Genomic DNA, 13,448 nt, shown 5'->3' on the forward strand with positions numbered 1-13,448 from the left:
TTGTGAATGTCCCTAAATATACAACGAATTTGACTGTTTCCAGTGATCGTTGAGCAACCGTGTAATCGTACAGTAGTTGGTAAGTGCACTTATTTGTACGGAATACATTAAAGGTGTTGACAGATGTGAAAATTACCGAACTATCAGTTCAATAAGCCACGGCTGCAAAATTCTAACACGAATTCTTTACAGGCGAACGGAAAAAATGGTAGGTGCCGACCTCGAGGAAGATCAGTTTGGATTCCGCAGAAATGTTGGAACACGTGAAGCACTACTGACCCCACTTATCTTAGAAGCTAGATTAAGGAAAGGCAAATCTACGTTTCTAGCATTTGTAGACTTAGGGAAAGATTTTGACAATGTTGAATGGAATACTCTCTTTCAAAATTTTGAAGGTGGTAGGGGTAAATTACAGAGAGCGAAAGGCTATTTACAATTTGTGCAGAAACAAGATGGCAGTTATAAGAGTCGACTGGCGTGAAAGGCAAGCAGTGGTTGGGAAGGGAGTGAGATAGGGTTGTAGCCTATCTCTGGTGTTACTCATTCTGTATATTGAGCAAGCAGTAAAGGAAACAATAAAGGAAACAAAAGAACAATTCGGAGTAGGTATTAAAATCCATGGAGCAGAAACAAAAACTTTGAGGTACGCCGATGACATTGTAATTCTGTCAGAGACAGCAAAGGATCTGGAAGACGAGTTGAACGGAATGGACAATGTCCTCAAAGGAGGATATAAGATGAACATCAAAAAAGAAGAACGAGGATAATGGAATGTAGTAGAATTAAATCGGATGATGCTCCCGGTATTAGATTAGGAAATGAGACACTTAAAGTAGTAAAAGAGTTTTGCTATTTGGGGAGCAAAATAACTGATGATGGTCGAAGTAGAGAGGATATAAAATGTAGACTGGCAATGGCAAGGAAAGCGGTTCTGAAGAAGAGTAATTTGTTAACATCGAGTATAGATTTAAGTGTCAGGAAGCCGTTTCTGAAAGTATTTGTATGGAGTGTAGCCATGTATGGAAGTGAAACGTGGACGATAAATAGTTTAGACAAGAAGAGAATAGAAGCTTTCGCAATGTGGTGCTACAGAAGAATGCTTAAGATTAGATGGGTAGATCACATAACTAATGAGGAGGTATTGAATAGAATTGGGGAGAAGAGGAGTTTGTGGCACAACTTGAGTAGAAGAAGGGATGGGTTGGTAGGGCATATTCTGAGGCATCAAGGGATCACCAATTTAGTATTGGAGGGCAGCGTGGAGGGTAAAAATCGTAGAGAGAGGACAAGGGATGAGTACACTAAACAGATTCAGAGGAAGTAGGTTGCAGTAAGTACTGGGAGATGAAGAAGCTTGCATAGGATAGAGTAGCATGGAGAGCTAAATCAAACGAGTCTCTGAACTGAAGAGCACATTTGTTTATGTCAAGTCTCAACCACCAGTTCCTGCACTAATCCTTGAGACATTATTTGACTTGCTGCACTTCGCTACAATTGGTGCGACTTCTCAATGTATCACAGTCTCATGGATCACCTGACATTAACCACTAGTCATTCATATATACTCTGAACAGTTATGATCCTATAATACTCGCTTGGTGCACGCCTTAAGTTAATTTTAGGTGCAAAGATTTCTCTCCGCTATGGCATCTGGGATTTCTTTCTGAAGATGAATGAGACAAAGACGGATGTATTCAACTGGATGTATGTAGATAGTTTACCTATCCAAATGAATTAGGAAGCAGGTTGAATTTACATTTCTTTAATTCAAATTTATTATGTATAGCAACAAGTACTTTACGTCATGTAGCTCGTGATTTCGACAAACTCACAAAATTTTACCAACGAACTTTCGCATCGAGTATAAAATGGCCTCCGTTGCCTTTAGAAGTGCTTCAGATAAGGTATTACGCATTTTAATCTGTTAGGAGCCTTTCGTAGGGTTTAACACGAACTCACATATACAGGGTGTTACAAAAAGGTACGGCCAAACTTTCAGGAAACATTCCTCACACACAAAGAAAGAAAATATGTTATGTGGACATGTGTCCGGAAACGCTTAATTTCCATGTTAGAGCTCATTTTAGTTTCGTCAGTATGTACTGTACTTCCTCGATTCACCGCCAGTTGGTCCAATTCAAGGAAGGTAATGTTGACTTCGGTGCTTGTGTTGACATGCGACTCATTGCTCTACAGTACTAGCATCAAGCACATCAGTAGGTAGCATCAACAGGTTAGTGTTCATCACGAACGTGGTTTTGCAGTCAGTGCAATGTTTACAAATGCGGAGTTGCAGATGCCCATTTGATGTATGGATTAGTACGGGCCAATAGCCGTGGCGCGGTACGTCTGTATCGAGACAGATTTCCAGAACGAAGGGAGACGATCGAAACAATTGATCGGCGTCTTAGGGAGCACGGAACATTCCAGCCTGTGACTCGCGACTGGGGAAAACCTAGAACGACGACGACACCTGCAATGGACGAGGCAATTCTTCGTGCAGTTGACGACAATCCTAATGGCAGCGTCAGAGGAGTTGCGGCTCTACAAGGTAACGTTGACCACGTCACTCTATGGAGAGTGCTACGGAAGAACCAGTTGTTTCCGTACCATGTACGGCGTGTGCAGGCTCTATCAGCAACTGATTGGCCTCGGTACACTTCTGCGAATGGTTCATCCAACAATGTGTCAATCCTCATTTCAGTGCACTTGTTCTCTTTACGGATGAGGCTTCATTCCGACGTGACCAAATTGTAAATTTTCGCAGTCAACATGTGTGGGCTGACGAGAATCCGCACGCAATTGTGCAATCACGTCATCAACACAGATTTTCTGTGAAATTTTGGGCAGGCATTGTTGGTGATATCTTGATTGGGCCCCATGTTCTTCCACCTACGCTCAATGGAGCACTTTATCATGATTTCATACGGGGTACTCTACCGGTGCTGCTAGAACATGTGCCTTTACAAGTGCGGCACAACATGTGGTTCATGCACGATGGAACTCCTGCACATTTCAGTCGAAGTGTTCGTACGCTTCTCAACAATAGATTCGCTGACCGATGGATTGGTAGAGGTGGACCAATTCCATGGCCTCCACGCTCTCCTGACCTCAACCCTCTTGACTTTCACTTATGAGGGCATTTGAAAGTTCTTGTCTACGCAATCCCGGTACCAAACGTAGAGATTCTTCGTGCTCGTATTGTGGACGGCTGTGATACAATAGGGATTCTCCAGGGCTGCATCAGCGCATCAGGGATTCCATGCGACGGAGGGTGGATGCATGTATCCTCGCTAACGGAGGATATTTTGAACATTTCCTGTAACAAGGTGTTTGAAGTCACGCTGGTACGTTCTGTTGCTGTGTGTTTCCATTCCATGATTAATGTGATTTGAAGAGAAGTAATAAAATGAGCTCTAACATGGAAAGTAAGCGTTTCCGTACACATGTCTACATAACATATTTTCTTTCTTTGTGTGTGAGGAATGTTTCCTGAAAGTTTTTCCGTACCTTTTTGTAACACCCTGTATTTTCAAACTGAACAGTAAAACAAGGAAAATTTTAGTCTCCGATATGTGCCTGTTACTAATCAATGATAACAAAATGGAGGATCAGTATACTGGTAAACCGGCACAGTTTGTGTATTATCTGATGTATTTGACTCGTTTCATTCATCTGGCGCGAGCATTTTGAGACTCTGAAACATTCACTGCCCTGCTGGCGAAAGGTTTTAGTTTTAAAGGTCCACTTGGCATTACAGCCAGTGTAAAGTGCTGCGAGTTGGATTCACAAGCATACAAACGATGTGTTGTTACCAGGGCAGTGAATATCTGTGGATGCTCGCTTATGATGAGTGAAACTAGTAATGAAGGTGTATCACACGACCTGTAGTGGTTTAGCTATACATTAATTACAAAAGGTCAGTATGTCCGCTGCAGTCTGTGTATTATTTATTAAAGATAGGATCATGATGTAGCCTATAGCTATTCAGATGTTGATGCAGCCTTTGATGAAGGTATTGCGAAATGAGTGTCGCTTTCCAGAGACGGTTCCCGTGGCCGTGTCCTTCATTCGGGTCAATTCCATTAGTAGCGGGAAAGGTCTAGTGGTGGTGTGGGACGTGACGGGGTCTCGTGTTGCAATCTACCCACGAGTGCCTTTCTTCTTGGCCGCCGTTCGCGAATTAGCGCTTCCTGCCTGCGGCCACTTACACGGCGCCGCCGACCGCCCTGGTGACGTAGCGCGGGACAGTGGAGCCGCAGGCGCTGCTGGGTTAGGCGACTGGTCAGTCAGGCGTCCAGTATCCACGCACCTCGATAACGAACGCGCCAGTCGGACAAAGCCTGCCCACAGTAAGTATTATCAGCGGATCCTCACCTCAGTTTCCCTCAGCTGAAGATTATGCTGCAGCATACAGGCTGCACAGTATTCCCTGTCTCTCTCTGTCCTTTTTCATTTTTTGCTGCCTTACCAAAAACTGAAATTATGATGGAAAACTTAATAATAAAATCTATCTGCTGTATTTATATCCTTGTTGCCCTAAGTCACAGCTTCATCATCTGTTGTTATGTAAAGACTTTCATACTATGTCTACGCACCAGAAACGCTTATCCATGAAACTGTAAGTAGGCTGTTTAGGTTTTTATGTTGGTAACGCCACGTAGCGCTCTGTATGAAAATCGCTGATTGTGCTGTGTGCTGTCTGTGGCTGGTTGGCATTGTTGGAGTATTCGCTATTGTAGTGTAGGGCAGTTGGATGTGAAAAGCGTGTAGCGTTGCTCAGTTGTAGGTGAGTCGCCAGCAGCGGTGGATGTGGAGAGAGAGATGCCAGAGTTTCGAGAACGGACGATCTGAACGTGTGTCCGCCAGAAAAAGGAAATTTGTGAAGATGGATGTTATGAATTGATAGATGTACATACGATGACTTTTGAACATTATTAATGTAAATATATTGTTTTTACTCTATCAAAATCTTTCATTTGCTAACTGTGCCTATCAGTATTTAGTGCCTTTAGTAGTTAGAATCTTTTATTTACCCGCCAGTATTGGCGCTCGCTGTATTGCAGTAGCTTGAGTAACGAAGATTTTTGTGAGGTAAGTGACTCATGAAAGGTATAGGTTATTGTTAGTCACGGCCATTCTTTCGTAGGGATTATTGAAAGTCAGATTGCGTTGCTCTAAAAAAATATTGTGTGTCAGTTTAGTGATGATCAGTATAAGTAAAGAGAGAAATGTTTGAGTACGTTCAGTTTTGCTCAGTTGCTTGAAAATCAAATAACATAAGAGGTTTACCGGCACAGTCATTTCAAAATTTTTCTAAGGGGACGTCTCAAAACTTGATGACTATCATATAAAAAAAAAAAACAAATCAAAGGAATTCACAGATATGGATTTCTGTTGTGTTGACATTGCAATGAAGGTTCTCACATAAATATAGAAGCCCTGTTGATAGAACTGTGACTTAAAAATGTACTTCGGCATAGGAAAAGCGTTATAAAGACAACTTATTGATTTCACTATTAAGTTTTCTATAGTCATTTCACTGTCTTGATTTGCAAAGAATAGCCACTCTGTCTACCATGAAAGTATTTATTTATTATTTAACTTATGGCAATACAAACTGCACAGCAACCAATGAAATGAATTGCATAATTTTACAAAATAACTAGACCTGAAACCATAAATCTACAAATTAATATCGAAATTTTCAGTCCATTCAAACGATGCCTTCTATCACTTCACAGAAATCTTCTTGATTTCCAGGATAAATTCGCCTGCTACAGCTTGTTACAGTGTCTTTTATTGTCTTCTATTCATTGTCACAGTTTTATTGAGAACATGAAGCCTTTCGTCATCGGTGGATGATTTCTGCACGGATACTATGGCCTGTATAAGGCCTGTTAACTGCCTTTCAAGTACGTTGCAGTAATTCCACGCTGACTGGCATTATGTCAGGTATTATTCCTAATGAGCAATGCTACTCAACGTTTCTGACCAGTTTTCAGTTGATGTAGAAATCTATTTCTTGCAGCGATTCTTTCGATATGATGGGTGAGTGCTTGAATTTTAATCGGCTCATTCTAAGTGTGTCCGCATCGGAGTGATCTGGGATCTGTGGAGTTTTCATTAATTTTTCCAGTTCCTGTAGAAGGGCAATATGTCTTCGCAGACGTGGTGACGCAATGTCGCTTAGAAGTGGTAACCAGCGAAGAAAACTAGGCCTAATGTATCTGTTATTGTCCTCATTGCTACATTTCACTGAACATTGATTTTCCTCATCTCTAAACTATTATGTAGGAAATCACCAATGGGCAGCAGAGCTGACGAGTTCTAAGGAAGAACGTCGCTCTTGTGACCAGTGACATACCACTCAGCTTCTGTGTGGTGTAACTGCGAGTTTTCAGCTCTGCTTGGATGTTTTCTACGTGTTTCTCGCAGGACAAGATTCTATCAAGAATTACACCTAAATATTTTGGTTGAGGACTCGACCATTAAATCTGACATTTGGCTGTGCATTGCCCATTCTGTTGTTAAGAGGACAGCAACTAACTTAAGTCTTCATTGGATTGGATGTAAACCTCCACTTTTTAATGCACTCAAAGAAATTATAATATCATGGCTACGCAGAAGTATTGTATTTTTTGTTAAAATTAATATGAGTAATAAACATTATCACTAACTATATTATTTATGTAAAACTCAGCCAGTATGGGTTTCGCATCGGAAAGGTTCGCCATAACAGGCCAGTAAATGTTTTGTACTACCTCTTCAATATTCTGTTGATCACGGATGTGTTTTCAATCTTGTCAACACATTTTTTAATATCACTTTGTTTTTAAAAAGAGAGAAGCGTTATATGTTTCATTACTAAAGCGCTTAAAACTAAATATCTAAAGTTCCTTGCTGTAGGAAAGCAACATTCCACAAAACTGATGACAGTGACACGAAGAATCAATGAGGGCGCACTCGTTATGCAGAACACGAGAGTATAGAAGAAGTATAAAATGCATTTTCCGGTTGGAAACCAATGTTTCATATCCCAAATGAGGAATGCTTCCGTTGCTCCAAAATAAGTGCAGTAAATAATAATCGCTGATTATTATTTTAATTTGAGCTTCTCTTTTTGTACTTTCATCGAAAAAGTCTGTATCTGGTGAAATAACACGGTACTTAATGAAATTCTCATAACAAAAATATGGCAAAATACTCTCCTCTTTGCATGATATCATTTACCAAAATCTCATTTCGGTATCTCAAATTGTTTATGAAATATGATAAATGTTGTGGATATTTCACTCTGGTTTTATCACTGGCGTCATGTGATCGCAAATGGGTGTGATACATCAGGTCAATTTTCTCTACATTGGAGGCAAGTAGAGATCTCCACCCAAATCTAAAGAAACATTCTATATGTCAGCTAAATTTCATAGACAGAAACATATTATGTAATATGCACCAGACCCAAAATCATAGTAACTCATATTTTCCATTGCAAACCTTTTCTAATTTCGCTCAGTGTCCTACTTTCATGTAAATATGCTATGACCATTAACAAAATGAAGGGCACGTCATTGTGAACGTGACATATAAAGCCGTGAGTAATGCAAAACTGATTTTTTTAAGGAATACTTGCTGTAAAAGCATTTTAGAAAGATACTGTCACCGTAGTACGCCGCCGACAGGCAGAAAGAGGGCAAACGATTATGTCGGTCTCCCCTCTTAGACAAACGAATGAACTCGCCCAGAGTTCTGGACAAATATTGGTCTCTGCGCATCGGGCACCGTACCATGCACGGAACCTAAATGACTCATTCGCAGGTAAATACAAATCGACTCATTGGTAGGGAGTTAGGAAATGTCAAAAATCAAATGGCTCTAAGCACAATGTGACTTAACATCTGAAGTCATCAGTCCCCTAGACTTAGAACTACCTAAACCTAACCAACCTAAGGACAACACACACAGCCATGCCCGAGGTAGGATTCGAATCTGCGACCGTAGCAGCAGCATGGTTCCGGACTGAAGCGCCTAGAACCGCTTGGTCACAGCGGCCGGCTAGGAAATGTCAGTTTACTTGCAATAATATGAAGAGAACTATCGTGGAAGACTTTCTGGGTGCACTACATCTCCAACAAATTCTTTGGCAAAAACGCTAGAAAATTTGCAGTGCCGTTTGTCTCATCGACTTCGGCGTCAAAAGGCCATTTCACTAGATCGTTTGAGCACTTATGGCTGAAAAATAAATCGTGGCGTTGTTTAAGGAACAATTTCGTGATTTTCATTCCCAACGCGATCACCACACTTGTCCCCCCGAGATGTGGATGAAAAATGACGCGACGTTTAGTTTGGTATGCGTTGTTTTTTTTCTTTTGCTTTTGTCCCGCATCGGCAAACTCACGGCATGGTTATTAACGGATTTGGCACGATTAGTGTAATAGTGGCTAGATCCCGCTCATGCTGCCCCCCAGTTACCCTCTGGGATGGAATATGTGTACCCCAACTGTCGGCATGTAGTGTTATTGATGTGAAAGTGAGCGAATTATTTCTAAATGTTTGGAAATTGTGTAACTGAAGCGGGACTTGGGTACCAACCTGATAATCGCCTAGTGGGATGATGGAAATAGCCTAAAATCTACGTCAAGGCTGGATGACACACCGACCATCGTCGTTAGACTGCAGGGTGGACTCGATCCGGGGCTGGTGCACCTTCCTGCCCTGGAAATGGCACTTTGACACGACGGCTATCAGGGCGGGTCAAGTTTAGTCTGCGTTAGTGGCAACATGTCTTTACGAGTTGTTAGCGTAAGTAGCATGGAACACATGATAATATCCGGCATCTTTATGTCTCCGAACATTATTTCAAAATTGCCCTCTAGCTAGAAAGGTTGCAAAACGCACTGAAATTGTTACACAAGACGATCTGTCTACTAGGATGGTGTTACAAACTTTCTGAGGTGGTGGAGAAGAGCAAATGTATCAATTTGAGCAAGGAACTCGAGTCCGGAAACGACGGAGTCGAAAGGTATAAGCGAAAATCCACTCAAGTTTCGCCTTAGCCTTGTATAGAGGTCAAACTGAGGACATCTACTTCCGAAACGTGATCATGCCGAACAGAATTCCCGCTGAATATTCCCCAACACTCTCAAGTAACTTTCCCAGTTAACTGCCTAGTAATGCTGCACATGACTCGATGTCAGAGAGACCGAAAATTCTATGTCTCCGGTTCAGTAATAATGATTTTCATTCACTTGTACCAGTCTTACAAGCTGCTACATTTATAACAGTTGTTCAAAATGGTGCCCCCCCCCCCCCCCCTGCGTCGATGCAGGCATGGTATCATCGCAAAACGTTCTGCTGTACTCTTTGTAATATACCTAGTATCCTTTTCACCCGGCCCCACAGGGAGAAATCAAGCGGTTTGAGGTTGGGTGAATGTGCTAGCAATGAAACTGGACGTTCTATACCTATTCCCTTTTCAGGGGATGTTTGATCCAGTTTTTCATGGACTCTCAGTCCATTGAGGTGGAATCCATCGTGTTTGAACCACATCTGCTGACTAATAACAAGTGGGATATGATCCTGGTACCTCGATAGTATGTCTCTGATGAACACTGCGTGTACGAATGCATTTCAGTGGGATGGAAGACGAAACGGGCCTAGTTCGTAATTACTGACAATGCCTGCCCATACGTTGACTGATAATCTACACAACTGGCCATTAAATTTGCTACACAAAGAAGAAATGCAGACGATAAACGGGTATTCATTGGGCACATATATTATACTAGAACTGACATGTGAATACATTTTCACGCAATTTGGGTGCATAGATCCTGAGAAATCAGTACCCAGAACAACCACCTCTGGCCGTAATAACGGCCTTGATACGTCTGAGCATTGAGTCGAACGGAGCTTGGATGGCCCATGCACCTTCAACACGATACCACAGCTCATTGTATTGTGACGAGCCAGTTGCTCGGCCACCATTGACCAGACGTTTCCAATTGGTGAGAGATCTGGAGAATGTGCTGGCCGGGGCAGCAGTCGAACATTTTCTGTACCCAGAAAGGCCCGTACAGGAATGAAGGGTAGAGCCACGGGTCGTAACACATCTGAAATGTAACGTCCAATGTTCAAAGTGCCGTCAATGCGAACACGCCTGGTGATACGCCAGTATGGCGATGACGAATACACGCTTCGAATGTGCGTTCACCGCGATGTTGCCAAACACGGTTGCGACCATCATGGTGCTGTAAAGAGAACCTGGATTCATCCGAAGAAATGACGTTTTGTCATTTGTGCACCCAGGTTCGTCGTTGAGTACACCATCGCAGGTGCTCCTGTCTGTGATGCAGCGTCAAGGGTAACCGCAGCCATCGTCTCCGAGCTGATAGTCTATGTTGCTGCAAACGTCGTCGAACTGTTCGTGCAGATGGTTGTTGCCTTGCAAACGTCCCCATCTGATGACTCAGGGATTGAGACGTGGCTGCACGATCCGTTACAGCCATGCGGATAAGATGCCTGTAATCTCGATTGTTAGAGATACGAGACCGTTGGGATCCAGCACGGCGTTCCGTATTACCCTCCTGAACCCACCGATTCCATATTCTGCTAACAGCCACTGGATCTCGACCAACGCGAGCAGCAATGTCGTGATACAATAAACCGCAATTGCGATAGACTACAATCCGACCTTTATCAAAGTCAGAAACATGATGGTACGCATTTCTCCTCCTTACACGAGGCATACAACAACGTTTCACCAGGCAACGCCGGTCAACTGCTGTTTGTGTATGAGAAATAGGTTGGAAACTTTCCTCATGTCAGCTCGTTGTAGGTGTCGCCACCGGCTCCAACCTTGTGTGAATGCTCTTAAAAGCTAATCATTTGCATATCACAGCATCTTCTTCCTGTCGGTTAAATTTCGCGTCTGTAGCACGTCATCTTCGTGGTCTAGCAATTTTAATGGCCACTAGTGTAGAAATACAACCATTTTTGTTAGATTTTTAGTTAATTTCCACACAGCTCACAGAGGTTAACACATCACAGTTTAACACTTTCACATGCAAATGTTTATATCGTTACAACGATAACATTCTGTCTATTTGATTGTGTAGGAGTTCGTCTGATTGTCTTCCTTTTTGGAATATGACTATCTGCACTGGTCTTACTTGTGCAAACAAAAGTGACTGTTTCTTACTACTGAAACTTATTGGTTAAGGCAAACAAGCGGTGAGCAAAATTCGATTATTGTACTGCACTTTGCAAGTCGCAACGGACCCTCAAATTAAGTACTTACAAATCTCAATTGTCTGTAATACTTATCGAAACACATGATGATCTGTTAGTGGCACTACTAAAAGTAATTATAGGTTACTCTATGAGATCAGTTCGACCTTAACAACAGGCATCAGATTTATCAAAATATATATAAGATAGTTCTATGAGTGGTCAAAGCTCACATAGACGCTGCTGACTATCAAAGTTTCAGATAAAAATGTACTTGTTGATGGGAATAGTGTGATCTTGGTAATTAATCCCATGTCTAAATTTGTCAAAAACTCATCTTACTGTTGGTCCAACCAAAACCAGTTCCAAAGTCAGTCAAACATTATAGTGAACCACATGCAACCATCAGACTGAAAATAGTTGCTACAGTAGTTTACAGAAGCCAGTTCATGATGTTGGTCACTGATTGCTCGATTTACGACTGGAGTGGAGGGTCTGAATCAGAGGCTCAGAGGGTTCTGCGACCGTGTAGGCTGCATATTCCTCGACTTGCGCCAAAGGGTGGGTGGGTTTCGGGTTCCGCTGAATAGATCAGGTGTTCACTACACGTAGGAGGTGGCTAATGGGTAGCAGGGGCTGTTTGACGTGGACTGGGCGGTTTTTTAGGTTAGAGGATATCGGGAAAACATTAAAGGGGCTTCAGCCACAAAGGGTGCAGGCAGAACACAGGAAAACTGTAGATACAGGAACCATTGCTATAATAGTCGCAAATTGTCGTAACTGTGTTGGGAAAGTACCAGAGCTCCAAGCGCCAGTAGAAATCACGGATGCTCAAATCGTTTTAGGCATTAAAAGCTAGCTAAGGTCGGAGATAAGCTAAGCCGAAGTTTTTGCGAAGAACCTAATGGCGTTCCGAAAGGATTGGCTAAACACCGTTTGGCGGTGGCGTGTCTGTTGCTGTTAAAAGTAGGTTGTCGCGAAAGTGAAGTAGATAGTTCCTGAGAGTTAGTATGGACAGAGGTCATTGTTAGCAACCGGAATAAAATAATAATTGGATCCTTATACCGACATCCCAATTCAGATGATACATTTGCTGAAAGGTTCAAAGAAAACTTGAGTTAGATTTCAAACACGTACCCGACTCATACGATAATATTTGGTGGTGACTTTAATTTACTCTTGGTATGTTGGCGAAAATACATGTTTAATTCCGGTGGTACGCATAAAACATCATCCGAAATTGTGCTAAACGCATTTTCTGAAAATTATTTCGAGCAGTTAGTTCATGAGTAAATGGTTGTGAAAACACACTTGACCTCTTAGAAACAAATAATCCTGAGTTAATAACGAGTATCAAAACGGATACAGGGTTGAGTGAACACAGGGTTGTCGTAGCGAGACTGAATATTGTAACCCCCAAATCCTAAAAAGTAAACCTATTCAAAAAAGCAGATAAAAATTCACTTGACCCCTTCCTGAGAGACAATCTCCGTTCCTTCCAAATTAATGATATAAGTGTAGACCAGATGTGGCTTGAATTCAGAGAAATAGTATCGGCAGCAGTTGAGAGCTTTATACCAAATAAATTAACAAACGACTGAATTGATACTCCTTGGTACACAAAACGGGTCAGAATACTGTTGCAGAAACAACGAAACAAACATGCCAAATTTAAATAGACGCAAAATTCCCAGGATTGTCGATCTTTTACAGAAGCTCGAAATTTAGCGCGGACTTCAATGCGAGATGTTTACAACAGTTCCCACAACGAAAATTTGTCTCGAAACCTGGCAGAAAGTCCAAAGAGATTCTGGTCGTATGTGAAGTATGTTGGTGGCAAGAAACAATCAGTGCCTTCTCTGCGCGATATCAATGGAGCTACTATCGAAGACAGTGCTGCCAAAGTAGAGTTACTAAACACAACGTTCCGAAATGCCTTCACAAAAGAAGACGAACTGAATATTCCAGAATTCGAATTAACAGCTGCCAGCACGAGTAACGTAGAAGTAAATATCCTCGGGGTAGTGAAGCAACTAAAATCACTTAATAAAAGCAGGTATTCTGGTCCGGTCTGTGTACCAATTAGGTTCCTTTCAGAGTATGCTGATGTCTGAAACCGAGCGACCGCTACGGTCGCAGGTTCGAATCCTGCCTCGGACATGGATATGTGTGATGTCCTTAGGTTCGTTAGGTTTAATTAGTTCTAAGCTCTAGGCGAC

At 42.1% G+C, this 13,448-nt stretch overlaps 1 protein-coding gene across 1 annotated transcript in view; it reads left to right on the forward strand.

Annotated features, from left to right (window-relative positions):
* The first annotated feature begins 4,199 nt into the window (after nt 1-4,199).
* LOC126269609 (thyrotropin-releasing hormone-degrading ectoenzyme-like) overlaps nt 4,200-13,448 on the forward strand; it is a 253,127-nt gene continuing 243,878 nt past the window's right edge. The window contains exon 1 of the mRNA XM_049974005.1: nt 4,200-4,352. The gene's annotated coding sequence lies outside the window, so the exon portion shown is untranslated. The remainder of the gene's footprint in view (nt 4,353-13,448) is intronic.

The sequence above is a fragment of the Schistocerca gregaria genome, chromosome 1 (assembly GCF_023897955.1).
Source record: "Schistocerca gregaria isolate iqSchGreg1 chromosome 1, iqSchGreg1.2, whole genome shotgun sequence".
NCBI lineage: Eukaryota > Metazoa > Arthropoda > Insecta > Orthoptera > Acrididae > Schistocerca > Schistocerca gregaria.